Source organism: Rhododendron vialii, chromosome 11a, assembly GCF_030253575.1.
Source record: "Rhododendron vialii isolate Sample 1 chromosome 11a, ASM3025357v1".
In the NCBI taxonomy this organism is placed as follows: Eukaryota; Viridiplantae; Streptophyta; class Magnoliopsida; order Ericales; family Ericaceae; genus Rhododendron; species Rhododendron vialii.
In genome coordinates, this window is record NC_080567.1 from 16,445,125 (window position 1) to 16,462,451 (window position 17,327).

The 17,327-nt window shown below is 36.7% G+C and overlaps 2 long non-coding RNA genes across 2 annotated transcripts; both read right to left on the reverse strand.

The window, feature by feature from the left end:
- Positions 1–2,495: 2,495 nt before the first annotated feature.
- Positions 2,496–6,817, reverse strand: LOC131306685 (uncharacterized). The gene is made up of 2 exons (XR_009193974.1): positions 5,623–6,817; positions 2,496–2,796 (listed from the first exon to the last, which is right to left on the reverse strand). It is a non-coding gene; the product is annotated as an uncharacterized LOC131306685 (long non-coding RNA).
- Positions 6,818–15,530: 8,713 nt separating this feature from the next.
- LOC131306688 (uncharacterized) lies at positions 15,531–16,246 on the reverse strand. The gene is made up of 2 exons (XR_009193978.1): positions 16,140–16,246; positions 15,531–16,051 (listed from the first exon to the last, which is right to left on the reverse strand). It is a non-coding gene; the product is annotated as an uncharacterized LOC131306688 (long non-coding RNA).
- Between the last annotated feature and the right edge of the window lie 1,081 nt (positions 16,247–17,327).

The window sequence follows — 17,327 nt, forward strand, 5'->3', positions numbered from 1 at the left end:
TATTTATGTGGCATAAAAGTTAAGCAATGAAATGATTTTCAAAGTCCACAAGTATTAGTAGAGATCGATTTTATCGGGAGAGGGGGGTGTTTTTCCAAACAAAACCTTCCCCTCTTGTATGTAACCTGGCTCCCAAACCCAAAACTCTGTTTCTAGACCAAAACCTTTTTCAAAGCGCAAAAGAGTCACATTTTTCAATAAACAGTTTCTCGGGTGATAATTCTTTTCAAAACTCGGGTGGCGACTCTCAAACGAACCAACATTTTTCCTTTTTGTAAACTAAAAAAATACAAAAAGAAGTCGATAAGAGGAAAAAAATCATTTTTCCGGGTGGCATGCCAACACAATCCTAATCCGTATCTCATGGTTTTTAGAAAATGTAATCCAATCAAAATCCAAAAGTCTCACGGTTCAGTTCCAATCTGAACCATGAGTCATGATTCGGTCCCAATTTTATCCGCGGATTTCCTTCGCTAAAAATAAAATGGTGCTACTGCCAACTAAAAATGTAAATTGCACACACCTATTAGTGTTATGGAATGTAATAACTAATAAGTGTTTGCAGCCTTGCTGGTTTCAATTAAGATTCAGATAACACTACAACTAGTTCCACTGTTCTAGTCCAGAATTGTCCAAGATAGTAACCAAATAGGCAGCAACCAAATAAATATTGTCACATTAATGTAAAATTGTTGAAAAAATTCATTCATAACCATTAGTAAAGTTATAATTATTTATAAATATTACACACATATATATATGTTTTTAAATATCTCACAGTCCGGTTCGGTTAATCCATATGGTTTTGAAATAAAAATCCAATCCTAATCCATATCTCACCTTTTTCTAATTTTTGAATCCGTGTCTGGACCATTAATCCACGAACAAAATTCATAAGGCACGGATCGGTTTGGTCCATACCGATTTCACAGTTCTTAGTTTTTCTTGGATTGCCCTAATTTCTATAGTATAGATAGATAGATATAGATGCTTGGAAGATAGATGGAACCGTTTTCATATTCGGGATGTTGTACGACGCTTCTTGTAGTGCACCCTGTAAGGCAGAACCAGATCATCCATTTCGGCAATCAATGGTTCTCACTGATAAAAATTAACAAACATATTTGAACCATTGATTGGCGAGATGGACGGTCCGGATCTACCCTGCATGGTGCATTATAGAGAAGCGCCCCACCAAGTCCCCGATTCCCATTTTCAAGGTAAAATTACGCTTTTATTGGTAAAGTATGACCCTTTTTTTTTTCCTGACTTTGATCCTTATAGTTCGATTTTGTGTATTTAAAGTCAATCACCATAAACTCTAAGGGGTTTGCGGCGTTTGCCAAGAGGTCAAGGCCTGATACTTAGAAGTTTGATCTCTCTTAAAATCTTTTTGAAACCTTTCAAGTTTTAGGCGGTGACTCACTAGTGGACAATGGATTTATGGTCTCTCAAGTTTAGTCGATATGCGCTTAAACTGGCACATGCACTTATTTATCAAAAAAACAAAAAATCAATCACTATGAGACAAATACGTCACTTTCCTACCATCTTCATCCCTTCCTTTCATACCCCGCACTGGTCAATTTTTGTGTTGCTCGACTAAATTTGAGGTCCGAAGTTAATGACCAAGTAAACTGTAACGACCCGAATTTCAAGTTGTTTTTTTTTTTTTTCGAAATAAAAACATATAAAATATAACCCAAAAATATAAAAAAGTTAATAATATATATAATTCTAATTATATTATACACTTATATATATACATATATACATATACATGCAAACAAACCCCACCTCTCTCTCTTCTCTCTCTCTCTCTCTCATGCCAAACACCTTGGCCACCAAGTAATTTACCAAAAATGGAAACCATCTTTTTGGCCCCCTTTGTTGACTTCCCTCCCACCCACCTGTCCCTCCCCCCCCTCTCTCTCTCTCCTCCTTTAACTTGGCCACCACCCCACTTCTCCCATATAAATACCCCCTCTCTACCTCTCTCCAACACCACAACACCACCCCCACCCCAGAAGGCAGTGGACAGAGGAGGAAAGTAGAGAAGGCTTGAAGATTTTGGCCATGGAGGCTTAGAGAGAAAGAGAAGTGGGTTTGTCAGAAACGATGTGCTACGACCAAATTTGAGGTCCCAAAGCTCAATACCATCCTCGAGCATCCCAAACTCAGCAACAAGTCTGAAGGAAGCGGCCCCAACGGCCCCCGTCCCAGTCATCTTATCCAATTTATCAAAAACGCTCCTTTCTGGTTTTAAGCTCGTGCAACCAAAATTAAGTTAGATAAACCCTTAAACTACCTTCTACTATGTATATTTAAGTGTTTTGGACCATACTCATGGTCCCTGGAAGGCCCCCATGCATCAACCCGAAGCCATAACGCTTTCTAAAAAAATTATTTACTTGTTATTTTCGCATCTCATTGGTTAGTAGAAATGTTTTTGAGAATTGGAATGTCTTTTTAATGTTATCTAAACAAAGGACTACTTTACTAGAAAAAAAAACTAATCAAATAAATTCAAAAAACCATCAACCCAACAAGTTAGTGGAAGGTGTTCTCCAAAACTAATTCTGAAAACCACCACTATACAGGACCAGAAAGTTTTTCTTTCCTTTGTCATGTCTAAAAAAAAAAAAAGGGATCTGAAAGGAATTAACCAAAGAAAACCGTCCATATTGGAAGGATATTGGAGATCCAGGTGGCGGCTTCCTCCTATGCTCATTATGGCCTACAAGGCGCCTACGGCAACTTCGTTTTACTTGGTCGAATTCAGGAAGTTGATGGAACCTATATATGGAAAGATAACAAGTAGCTCTGATTGTTTCGGGTAGGAAAATACCAAAATAATGTAGATAAAGCATGATCATCGGAAAAGGAATATAATACAAAACAATCAAAAGGAATATAATACAAAACAATCAATTAAGTGATCCACTAAACCACATCCATTAAGTGGTCCGGACTGAATCTCACCTCTTGTGTGGTCATAACTTGCACCATCCCTTGAAAACTTCAATATTAGCAAGAGAATTGGCCAGCAGAATCACAAGGGTCCAAGTTTCTACTTTCTCTTGAGATCAACTACAAGTTAGTATGTTTTTTCCACCTTTGTTGAAAATCTGAAGAACAATTAGGAAAATCCAAGGTATAATTCTGATTCTCTAAAGCACTTTGGTTTTACATTCCAAAACAATCTTCCATCCAATTTGGTTACCATGTGATTAAAAATGCAAAAAGGGGACAGACAGAACAAATCCACTTTAGGTAAAAACAAATCTTAATTTGCAACATATCACAGGAAGCCTGTCATGTTCAATCCCCCTGCTGTTAGTCCTAAGTTCAATGTTCAAATTCCAAATAGGTCAAATTTCAAATGCCAGTTGACAATTAGAATATAATTCCATGTACCTCCGGAACAAATAAAATGGCCTAATTTCCCACTGCATACGAGACCATCCAACAAAATCAGAGTTATCTACGATTGATGAAAAACACTTGTAATTGTAAGACTCCAATTGAAAGCAAGTATTACTGTCTCTCAAACCATGAACTAATATATTACAAACTCCTTGGCTGGTCTAAAAATAAGGGAAAAGTCGTCTACTAAGCTATTTAGCACAGATACTTCTCGAAGTGAATCGTATCCATATTTCCTCCCTATTGGATAACAATATTCCTTAGATATATTGCGCATATGTATCTAATAATTTCAAATACAATAAATGGCACATCCAAACTTTTACAAAATTGTGATTGTAATATTTTAGCAAGTATAAGAGAATAAATATCCTCAATGGATAAAATATTAAATTTCTGAAATACTTTTTATGGAAAAATTGGATGGAAGTAATGTCTTACCTTTTCACAGTATGTTAAGATGACAAATCCCTGTGATGTCACCTATGTGTATCAACATACTTTAAAATGGCCAAAGGATCTTGAACTAATTCACACGACTGACGACTCTAAAAATTGTAAGACAGCTTCTTTACAACCGTATCTTGGTTGTATCTGTGTCCAATTTTTTATTCATGTATCTGTTGTATCCGTATCCGCTATCGTAACAACCATGCTTCATAGCTATGAAACACTACCAACGAGTAGTCAAAACACTACCAAAGGAAAATTAGTCTGCTAATAGCTACGTTGTGCTAACCCAAGGGTTTAGTTCAGCTCAATCGTATAGAATTAATAACAACCCAAAAATCCATTCTATAATTCATTTCGACATTTTGAGACAACAAAGAAAGTTAGGAACCAAAAACATAAAAAATAATGACAACAGTAGAAGGTGTCTATAGTTCCTACAAAGAAGAGAAGGAACAAAAAAATAATAATAATAGTGACAAAAGTACAAGCTGACTATAGTTCCTACCAAATTTTAGCCGACTTGCCTATTAGACCAGGATCTTTAAAATATGGAATTGAAGAAGTTGAGAATAATATTACACTGTACGGGAGAATTTTATTGATCTTGGGCTAGGAAAGATGGTTTTCAAAGGGGTGGTAGTGAAATTGAGGTGGGTGGAAGGATGAAAGTACAGGTAGGGTCTTTGGTAGAGCAAGGCCACTATTCCAGGAGGAAATAGATTTTAGGGGTTCTGTTGGTGTCAATGCAGCAGCAACATATTGATAACATTTCTATTAGGCTATGGTGTTATTAGAGGTGATAGTCAGTGTATCATTCCAGTTCTGTCCACTAAATGTCAGACATGTTAAATTCAAATTCCTGGTCTGGATTTAATCTGGCCCTACACTGAAGTTCCATCCATCGGGTAGGTGGAATTAGCAAGGAATTGAAGGGCCTTTCAATTTGCAATTGAGGAGAAATCCAGCTTTTAAGGTTAGAGAGGAGGGGGTGGAAACTTCCTGGGCTAGGTAAGGGGAGAGTTGGGGCAAGTGATTTTCCAGCAACCTCACACCATTTGGGCTAGAAAAGGGGAGGAGCTGGGTGGAGGGGGTTTCCCTTGACCAAAAGAAAAACAAAAATGGCCAAAGCCGCCAAACCATATAGGACAATTCAAGGACGCGTCTTCTGGACCCTCTTTTAATGGGCTGATGGCCCTTCACAGGCCAAATTTGGCTCCCTATCCTGAGGCCATTACCTAGCATAATGTCGGAGGAAAAAGCTAGTGGGGTGGAACAAATATGATTGGGATGAAGTGGTGAAACTAGCAAAAGGAACCAGTCCAATCATTCGAGTGGTTCAACTGAAGGTAAAGTGTACACCATAGATATAACAGGAGGTCCTATTTTTGGTTGGGAAAATGACGGCCTAAAACGTATTTTGATAATTAATATCCGCCAAGGACATTTTCAGCATTAACAAATGTTCTCAGCATGTCCTTGGTGGATATTAATTATCAAAACAGTCATTGGCGGTCATTTTTCCTTTTTGGTTCCGTGGGACGAAGGAGTAATGGATAAACTGAGTAATGCTTAGATCTCACCCGCAAGGTTATCAAAAATGGTTTAGATTCAAGTTAAGAAAATATACAAAAAGCACTCCTACTCTCGGTTTGCTACAAAATCATTGTGATTCGTGGCTAATTACATAAGTGCAATTATGTGAAAATGAAGCACATGAGACAAAGTCAACAAATATAAACTTACGAAGAACAAGAAAAAGTCCCTATGGCCAACATCATCTCTTTACTGCTCCATTACCATCTATTTAGAAGTCATTGGTAGTTTACATCTACTTCTGTGGTGAACGTGAATTCTATGAGGAAAAATGCATTTGACGGTTAAGAACTGAGGAAAGGAAACTACAAGAGGCTTTTTAGAATTAAAAAAACCACTAAGTAACCAAAGTCCTCTACCTAATACCTTACACCCTGCAAGTGACAACCTCTTTTTCTAATCCCTGACAAAGAAAATGTGAATGAAAAACAGTAAGCGATCATTGTATTACAAACGGATACTTAGACACCAATGCATCATCTTTGGGCCACAACGTCTATATTTTTAAGAGATTGAAGAGTAGTTATACCTTCGGATATATCACCTATGACTTGATCAATTGGGTGATTTTGGACGAATCTCCACTCTTTTGAAAGATCTTGATTGTCTCCACCTAGTTCTTGTGATTGCCTTTCTCGCATTATTTGATTTAAGGGTCCTTCATCTTTCGATGTCCCTTCAAATATTTCCATTCTATGATCTATACCTGTTTTGTTATCACTTACTACATCCTTGGGAAGAGAGACATTAGACTAATCAAAGGCAACATGAACTGACTCTTCAACAAGTAATGTACGTTTATTAAAAACTCGAAAAGCTTTACAAGTTGTTGAATATAATAGCTTCAACAGATGTGGCATCAAATTTTCCTAAGTTATATTTTCCATCATTTAGCACAAAACATTTACATCCAAAAACATGGAAAAAAGCAAGCTGTATGGACAGCTTCAGCCCAAAAATATCTAGGCAAAGAATTTTCACAAACCATGGTTCTGGCCATTTCTTCCAGAGCCCTATTTTTCCTCTCAACTACCCGTTCCGTTGAGGAGTCCTAGGAGTCGAGAAATTATGTCCAATACCAAGCTCATCACAATATTTTTCAAAAGAAGAATTTTCAAGTTCTCGCCCATGATCAGTCCTAATATTTGAAATAGAAAATCCTTTCTCATTTTGAAGACGTCTACAAAGATTAGTAAAAGATAGAAAAGCTTCATCTTTATGAGCTAAGAATGTGACTCAAGTGTACCTAGAGAAATCATCAACAACTACCAATATATACGAGTTGCCGCCAAAACTTAATGTCTTAGAAGGACCAATCAAATCCATATGTAATAGTTCAAGTGGCCGAGATGGCCGAGATGAAGAAATGATATTTTTTTATTTATAAGAAACATTAGTTTGTTTCCCTTGTTGGCACTTCACACAATTTGTCCTATGAAAAAGATATTTTAGGTAAACCAATGACAAGTTCCTTTTTAGAAAGTTTAGAAATTAAGTCCATATGTGCATGTTCAAGCTTTCTATGCCATAGCCAATTATCATCGCAGAAAAACAATTAACATTTGAAGACGATAAATAATTTTGATCAATAATATAAACATTTTCATGTCTTTGACCGGCAAATAGTACTTTGATAACATTGATGCTTTCAATTATGCACTTAGATTTTCGGGAGATTTGATGATAGGTTCACTATAGAGATTTCATAAGCCCACAAGTCCACCTATTAGTTTTGTAAGCAAAAAGTCCACACGCGTAACCTAAACCTAGAGTACCCTATGAAAGTGCCTAAACCACTAAAACCCTATAATTGGAAAGTGCACCCTAAAACCCTATGAAAGTCCCTAAATCATAAGGTATCCTACTCTATAATAGGAAAGTGCACCGTAAAACCCGATGTGCCTAAACCCTAGGGTACCCTACCCTACGCCAGGGAGTGGACTAGGCCTACTATGAACTTTTTAAATAGGACTTGACACTTTACAAAGCTAATAGGTGGACATGTGGGATTATGAAATTTACATAATGGAGCTAAGCCAAATTTTTTTTATAGATTGTTCAAAAGTGACTCTGTTTCCCTTATCACATATAATTGACTAATGCTAAGTAAATTATGCTTTAATCCATCAACATGTAAAACATTTTCTAATAGTAGTAGAGGGAGTTTAACCAATGGTACCTATACAAATGATCTTGCCTTTGTTGTTGTCGCCAAAGGTCACATATCCACCATATTTTCCAGCAAGGGTTGAAAACATTGATTTGTCTCCAGTGATTAGTCATATGACTTGGAGTATCCAATATCGAGATACCATTTCTCTTGTTTGGACTTTGACCTTAAGTAGACCTACAATGACATTCATTTGGTTGAGATTGGTACCCATGTTTGCTTGGGTCTTGGAGAGTTAGTGCCAATAGACTTGGGGACCCACATAGTCCTCATTCCCTTTCTAACATCACAAAAATATTAAGTATGTCCTACTTGAAGGGTTTATATCCAAATCTGGGTTTATCAAAAACACATTTATGAGCACCTAACAGTTTAAAGAAAAAATAAAAAATCTCTCCTTGAGTGAATTTGAAAATTGTTTTAGTCAAGCCAATGTTCTTTTCCTTTAAAACAACATTCTCCTTTTTCAAATCATCTAAATCTTTAGAGAGAAATGCAACTTGTTTCTTTAATCTAGAATTAGTATTAGCTAGTTTAATCTATTCTTAGAGAGATGTAACACTCATTTCCCCCCATTTTTCTCTATAGATCATTTTGGTCATGTATACCGGACATAATTAAGGTAGTTAACTCAGAAGATTAAGGAAGTCAAAATTTACCAAAAGCTTTTTCAAGTTGGAAGAGTGCATGTTTTAGGACACGACAACAGTACCCACGGATAGTGCAACGGACATGAGCACCATACCCTTCATTCATCCATGGTTTTTTGACAGTTGTCCCATGAGCACATTATTGTGCTTTTGTGCATCCTTGAAGAAGGCCAAGAGGGTAGCATCTTTCTTGGTGGCCAATGCTTTCTCATTCTACAACATGAAAACATCAAAATAAAGGGTCATGTAAGAGATCAACACTGATACGCACTAAAACTGGGTTAGTTCTTTAACTTTAGCTTCGACATCCTGAACAAGTGGCAGTTCCTTTTCTCTTAATTCATTCTGCTCAGCAATCTTTGCATTCAGTTGCAAAACAGGTGATTATGTAATCACATACAAATTTCAATCATCTACTCCTACTTTAAAATGAGCAGTTTGAATCCTCCCAGATACCTATGAAATCCTGCTCTTGAACTGTTGCCATTTCTCATTAAGAAGGGTCAGATGTTCCACATTGTCTCAGAAGATTCATTTTCATGTCTCTGCAAACATTAAATACAATATATGACACTAAAAACATAAGAAATGTTGAAAAATTTCATGATTTCCTTTCTTTCTAAAGACACAGCCATCACCTACAAGCTTGCACATTATTTCCCAAAATATGCAATCCTAGCTGTACATTCTTCACACACAACACTGAAGCTAAATAAGTACCTTGACATTAAGACTTAGAACATGAAATCAATCAAATGAACAAGTAAATGTAATAAAGTGGTACGTGTAGAGACCCGTGTCTAATTTTAAATTTTATTTTATTGATGTTGGTGTGTGGAATTATAATTAAATAATTTTATGAGTAATGGATTTCTTTATGTATGTGTATGTTTCGTCGTGCGGCCTGAGTTTGTGAGCCTTAGGGCGAGAGTGTTGAGGGACCCACTTTGAGAATCTTTTAGATTAGTTGCTAATTATTTTATTTAGTACTTTGGGGTCATGTTCTGACTACTTATTAAATAGTGGGACTTTAGAGAGTGCCTAAGTAAGTAAAGGGTGCATAGTGTAATTTTTATACATAAAACTCTAAATTGGATCAGAGAGGGTGCCGACCCACATTTTCTTTCTTTTTTCCTGCGACTGTTTCATGTTTCTTTTTCTCCCTCATCAACAACACAAACTCATGGTTCAAATGCAAAATCGAAGGTCAAGGCTCGTGAATCTCGCAACAAGGCAAGAAGAAAACGTGATCTACGGACAAAGGGCTACGCATCTATCCGAACAAAATCTCCATCGATCAAATTCGGGATTTCATGGCAATTTGGGGATTTCTCTTTTTGAGGTAGGATTCTTGCTAAATGCTTAAATATTGGAAAGTATAGTGAGATACACCTAAAATTTCGTGGTGTATAGCATTTTTTCCCCTCCAATTTCATGAAAACCCTAATGTGTTCTAAGTAGATGTGATATATGTATGTTGTGTATTGTTCACAGGTCTATAGTTTTCGTGATAGAGTATGATGATTATTTAGCCTAATATGTAATCTTGGGTACTTAGATGAATTATTGGTATCTTGTTAAGAACACATTTTGTTTTTCTCGTATCAATTGTAGTATAAAGTAAGTAATGGAAGAGTTGCCTTGAATAAGGAAAATGATAAGTACATACAAGCTTAAGAAACTTGAACCTAGATGTTTGTGTTTTCTTGATTTTTCTATATTTAAATAAAGGATGATTTGGAGTTTATACTTGATATTTGGGATAGTGAGCCATGTATTGGTGGTTGACGTTGCTATTTTATACTTGTTGTGTAGCCGGAAGCATATGGATAACAAGTTTATCCGTCGGTGTATAGTCCGTAAACCCGCGCGGGATAAGGTGTTCCATAGGCCTTTGGGTTAGTAACCCATAAATTTGGATGATTAGGAACCTGATCAGTCGCCTAGGATTGGTACACAACTTGTTAATTTGGACCATCGGTCTTATGTGCTAATTTTCTCCTACTTGACTAAATAATTTAACATGTTTTGTGTTTGAAGAATTTTGGATATATGAGATGAGATGAGTTTACGAGGTTTGATTATTATATGAGATGAGATGAGTTTACGTGGTTTGATTATAACTTGGTACTTGGGAATTGGATTTTCATCGTATCGTACTGTATCGGATTGTTTTATTTATTTATTTACTTCGGTTTGATATTTGAGAAGGAAATGTTAGTATTGCATTTTTTTTTGGGATCATTAAAGTGCGCTTTCTCTTAGGATATAGTGTATACTCGCAAATTGATGTATTCGAAAAGAAGTAGACTAGAACAAATTATTTTGTGTATCGTGTATTTTGCTTGCGTTCTCTTATCTTCGCCTTTAGCACGTTTCCTATTGAGTGTCGACTCACGTTGTATAATCCAACCTTTTTCAGGTAAGGCGGTGGATCCGGAGGCATGATAGTGTTTTGACTTGTTATATATATATATATATATATATATATATATATTTTGCTTAGTTGATATACTTGTATTCCATTAATTTGATGGTAAGATTTTGGAAGTCCTGTGACTTGGTATTCTTTTGGGTTTGTATTAAATTTAATTACATATTTTGACTCTTTCAAAAACTCGAACGTGAATACGCTTATAGGTAATTTTTCTATTGTTGGAGTGGTGTGAAGCTTCATTGGTCTTTATGATAAAACTTCTAGGTTTTCTTTTTATTGGTGTTGACCATTTTGAAAAAGCCCTTAAAAAAAAAAAAAAACACTCACTTCCATTTATATTTATTTTTTTGAACTCTCGTGCTCGGGTCGTGCAAGATCGGGGCGTGACAGTACGTGAGAGTGGCAAGGCAAACTTCCACAAGACAACGGCAACACACAATCGCTCCCTCTTTGAGGAACATAAAAACCAACGCCCATGTTAGCACGCCAATCCCAACAACGCTAAGATCACGCCACGCACACCACCGAGTCAAATTAAGCCTATGGAGAACATAAGACAACTACAGCTCCCCAAACTCTGTAAGTTTTTGCAACATGAATAATTAGGATTATTCGGTGACACAGTTTGAGATGAACACTTTGTGGAAGAATTCCAGTTCCTAGAGAGCAAGAGTCCACCTCCACCAAATACGAAACTAAAACTACTTGTTTCTTAAGCATTAAGACAATCCATTTAGAAGGTGCATAACTTGAATCCATCAGCTAGTCTTATCTCTTGTATGACAAATATATGACCTCCATCAAAATATCTCCATGTTTCCTCCACGACATCAATTTCAACATAGAATGCTGCGTATAAAGGACTCCATGTCCATTTAATCCATCACAATTTCATTTTCAGTTTGGAATACAGCATATAAATGATCTTACGTGCTTGAGCAAATTTACTTGTCTGTGAAGTCGATGCGTACCTGTGTTGACAATGCGTACCTGTGTCGACAATGGTAGGTTGATCTCCTGTTGTGAAGGTGTCCGACTCCTGGAGTGAAATATCTACTGGAAGGTTAATATCAAAGAAGTGCATCTGTATGACACCACAATTGTTGATTTAGTTTCTACAATGCTTATATCCAATAATAACAACCCAAAAATCCAATCTATAATTCATTTCGACATTTTGAGACAACAAAGAACGGAACCAAAAACATCAAAATAATGACAACAGTAGAAGATGGCTATAGTTCATACAAAGAAGAGAAGGAACCAAAAAAAAAAAAATTATTGACAAAAGTACAAGTTGACGTTCCTACCAAATTTTAGCCGACTTACCTATTAGACCAAGACCTTTAAAATATGGAATTGAAGAAGTTGAGAATAATATTACACTGTACAAGAGAATCTTATTGATCTTGTTGTGCTAGGAAAGATGGTTTTCAAAGGGAGGCTGGTGGTAGTGAAATTGAGGTGGGCAGAAGGATGAAAGTACAAGTAAGGTCTTTGCATCTGTAGAGCAAGGCAGTGTTCCAGGAGGTGAAAATAGATTTTAGGGGTTCCATTGGTGTCAATGCAGCAACAGCAAACTGACAACATTTCTGTTAGGCTATGGTGTTATTAAAGGTGATAGTCGGTGTATCGTTCCAGCTGTGTCCCCTAAATGTCAGACATGTGAAATTCGAATTCCTGGTCTGGATTTAATCTGGCCCTACACTGAAGTTCAATCCATTGGGTAGGTGGAATCAGTACGAAATTGAAGGGCCTTTCAATTTGCAATTGAGGAGAAATCCAGCTTTTAAGGTTAGAGAGGAGGGGGTGGAAACGAACCTACATGGTCATAATTGAGAGGGTTGGGCCAGGTAAGGGGAGAGTTGCGGCGAGTGATTGCAACCTCACACCACTTGGATCAGAAAAGTGAGCTGGGTGGAGGGGGTTTCCCTTGACCGAAAGAGAAACAAAAATGGCCAAAGCTGCCAAACCATAAAGGATAATTCAAGGACACGTCTTCTAGACCCCCTTTTAATGGGCTGGTGTCCCTTCACAGGCCACATTTGGCTCCCTATCCTGAGGCCCAGACCTAGCATAATGCGGGAGGAAAAAGCTAGTGGAGTGGAACAAATATGATTGGGATGAAATGGTGAAACTAGCAAAAGGAACCAGTCAAGTCATTCGAGTGGTTCAGCTGAAGGTAAAGTGTACACCATAGAGATAACAGGGGGTCCTATTTTTGGTTCTGTGGGACGAAGGAGTAATGGAGAAACTGAGTAACGCTTAGTTCTCACCTACAAAGTTATCAAACATGGTTTAGATTCAAGACAAGAAAATATACAAAAAGCACTCCTACTCTCGGTTTGCTACAAAATTATTGTGATTCGTGGCTAATTTACGCAAGTGCAATTACGTGAAAACAAAGCATACAAGACAAATGTCAACAAATTCAAACTTACGAAGAACAAGGAAAAGTCCTATGGCCAACATCATCTCTTTACTACTCCATTACCATCTATTTAGAAGTCATTGGTAGTTTACATCTACATCCGTGGGGAACGTGAATTATGGGAGGAAAAATGCTTCTGACAGTCAACTGAGGATAGAAAACTACAAGAGGCTTTTTACAATTAAAAAAACCACCAAGTACCCAAAGTCCTAAAAACTAATACCTTACACGACACAAGTGACCACCTCTTCTTCTGATCCCTGACAAAGAAAATGTGAATGAAAAACAGTAAGCGAGCAATATTACAAACAGATACTTAGACACCAAGGCATCATCTTTAGGCCACAACGTTTTCATTTTTAAGAGATTGAAGAGTAGTTATACCTTCGGATATATCACCTATGACTTGATCAATTGGGTGATTTTGGACGAATATCAACTCTTTTGAAAGATCTTGATTCTCTCCACCTAGTTCTTGTGATTGCCTTTCTCACATTATTTGATTTAATGGTCCTTCATCTTTCGATGTCCCTTCAAATATTTCCATTCTATGATCTATACCTGTTTTGTCATCACTTACTACATCCTTGGGAAGAGAGACAATAGACTCATCAAAGGCAACATGAACTGACTCTTCAACAAGTAATGTACGTTTAGTAAAAACTTGAAAAGCTTTACAAGTTGTTGAATATCCAAGGAAAATAGCTCCAACAGATGTGTCATCAAATTTTCCTAAGTTATCTTTTCCATCATTAAGCACAAAATATTTACATCCAAAAACATGGAAAAAAGCAAGCTGTATGAACAGCTTCAGCCCAAAAATATCTAGGCAAAGAATTTTCACAAACCATGGTTCTGGCCATTTCTTCCAGAGCCCTATTTTTCCTCTCAACTATCCCGTTCCGTTGAGGAGTCCTAGGAGCCGAGAAATTATGTCCAATATTTTTCAAAAGAAGAATTTTCAAGTTCTCGCCCGTGATCAGTCCTAATATTTGAAATAGAAAATCCATTCTCATTTTGAAGACGTCTACGAAGATTAGTAAAAGATGGAAAAGCTTTATCTTTATGAGCTAAGAAGGTGACCCAAGTGTATCCAGAGAAATCATCAACAACTACCAATATATACGAGTTGCCACCAAAACTTAATGTCTTATTAGGACCAATCAAATCCATATGTAATAGTTGAAGTGGCCTAGATGAAGAAATGATATTTTTTTTATTTAAAGAAACACTAGTTTGTTTCCCTTGTTGCATGCTTCACACAACTTGTCCTTTGAAAAAGATATTTTAGGTAAACCAATTAGAAATTAGGTCCATATGTGCATGTCCACGCTTTCTATGCAATAGCCAACTATCATCGCAAAAAAACAATTAACATTTGAAGACGATAAATCATTTTGATGAATAATATAAACGTTCTCATGTCTTTGACCGGCAAATAGTACTTTGATGTCATTGATGCATTCAATTATGCACTTAGATTTTTGGGAGATTTGATGATTGGTCCACTATAGAGATTTCATAAGCCCACAAGTCCACCTATTAGTTTTATAAGCAAAAAGTCGACACGCGTAACCTAAACCTAGAATACCCTATGAAAGTGCCTAAAACCCTATGAAAGTGCCTAAACCACTAAAATCTAAAAATTGGAAAGTGCACCCTAAAACCCTATGAAATCCCTAAATCCTAAGGTACCCTACCCTATAATAGGAAAGTGCACCCTAAAACCTAATAAAAGTGCCTAAACCCTAGGGTACCCTACCTTACGCCAGGGAGTGGTTGGGCATACTATGAACTTTTTAAATAGGACTTGACACCTTACAAAACTAATAGGTGGACATGTAGGATTATGAAATTCACATAATGGACCTAAGACAATTTTTTTTATAGATTGTTCAAAGGTGACTTTGTTTCCCTTATCACATATAATTGACTAATGCTAAGTAAATTATGCTTTAATCCATCAACATGTAAAACATTTTCTAATATCGAGATACCATTTCCCTTGTTTGGACTTTGACCTTAAGCAGACCTACAATGACATTCATTTGGTTGATATTGATACCCATGTTTGCTTGGGTCCTGGAGAGTTAGTGCCAATAGACTTGGGGACCCACATAGTCCCCGTTCCCTTTCTAAGGTCACAAAAATATTGAGTGTGTCCTACTTGATTGCAAACTGTGCATGTAGAGTTTGGTGCACTAGAAGTAGAATTTCTAATGAAAACAGTTTTAAATGACTTTTGCTTTTTGAAGGGTTTATATCCAATTCCGGCTTTATCAAAAACACATTTTTGAGCACCCAACAGTTTAAAATAAAAATTCTTCTCCTTGAGTGAATTTGAAAATTGTTTTAGTCAAGTTAGTGTTCTTTTCCTTTAAAACAACATTCTCCTTTTTCAAATCATCTAAATCCTTAGAGAGATGCAACTTGTTTCTTTAATTTAGAATTAGTAGTAGCTAGTTTAATCCATTCTTAGAGATGTAACAAACTCATTTCCTCCCCCTTTTTTCAACCATTTTGGTCATGTATACCACACAAAATTAAGGTAGCTAACTTAGAAGATCAAGGAAGTCAAAATTTACCAAAAGCTTTTCAAGTTAGAAGAGTGCATGTTTTGGGACATGACAACAGTACCCTTGGATTTTGAAAGTCGTCCCATGAGCACATTGCAGTGCTTTTGTGCATTGTTGAAGAAGGCCAGGCGGGTAGCATCTTCCTAGGCGGCCAATGCTTTCTCATTCTACAACATGAAAACATCAAAAAAAATGGTCATGTAAGAGATCAACGCAGTAAAACTGGGTTAGTTCTTTAACTTTAGCTTCTACATCCTGAACAAGTGGCATTTCCTTTTCTCTTAATTCATTCTGCTAAGCAATCTCAGCATTCAGCTACAAAACAGATGAATATATAATCACATACAAATTTCAATCATCTACTGGATACTTTAAAATGAGCAGTTTGAATCCTCCTAGATACCTATGAAATCATGCTCTTGTACTGTTGCCGTTTCTCATCAAGAAGGGTCAGATCTTACACATTGTCTCAGAAGATTCATTTTCATGTCTCTAAAAACATTTAATACAATAAATGACACTAAAAATGAAAGAAATGTAGAAAAATTTCATGATGTCCTTTCTTCCTAAAGACACAGCCATCATCAACAAGCTAGCACGTGATTTCCCAAAATAAGTAATCCTAGCTGTACATACTTCACACATCAAACTGAAGCTAAATAAGTACCTTGACGTTAAGACTTAGAACATGAAATCAATCAAATGAACATGTAAAGGTAGGTCAGGGCAAACTTCCACAAGACACAACAGCACACAATCGCTCCCCCATGGAGGAACATAAAAGCCAACACCCAACGTCAGCAAGCCAATCCCAACAACGCTAAGATCACGCCACGCACACCACCAAGTCAAATTACGCTGAACAGAAGACAACAACAACTCCCCAAACTCTGTAAGTTTTTGCAATGTGAATAATTAGGATTATTCGGCGACAAAAGTTTGAGATGAACACTTTGTGGAAGAATTCCAGTTCCTAGAGAGCAAGAGTCCACCTCCCCCAAATACGAAACCAAAACTACTTGTTTCTTAAGCATTAAGACAATCCATTTAGAAGGTGTAAAACTTGAATCCATCAGCTAGTCTTATCTCTGGTACAACAAATATATGACCTCCATCAAAATATCTCCATGTTTCCACCACGACATCAATTTCAACATAGAATGCTGCGTATAAAGGACTCCATGTCCATGTAATCCATCACAATTTCATTTTCAGTTTGGAATACAGCATATAAATGATCTTACGTGCTTGAGCAAATTTACTTGCCTGTGAAGTCAATGTGTACCTATGTCGACAATGGTAGGTTGATCTCCTGTTGTGAAGGTGTCCGACTCCTGGAGTGAAATATCTCCTGGAAGGTAATATCAAAGAAGTGCATCTGCATGACACCATAATTCTTGATTTAGTTTCTACAACGCTTACATCCTTTTATTTATCTTCTCAAATTCTTGTGTAGGTACTTTACTATGCTTGACCAGTTGGCCTCAGGTCCAAAAACACAGCAGCAGTTTTGCAAATAATTTTTTTCTCCTTTTCTGGCATAGATCCACTAACAATTGTGATCCCGTTGCCAAGCGCAACTTCAGAAAGA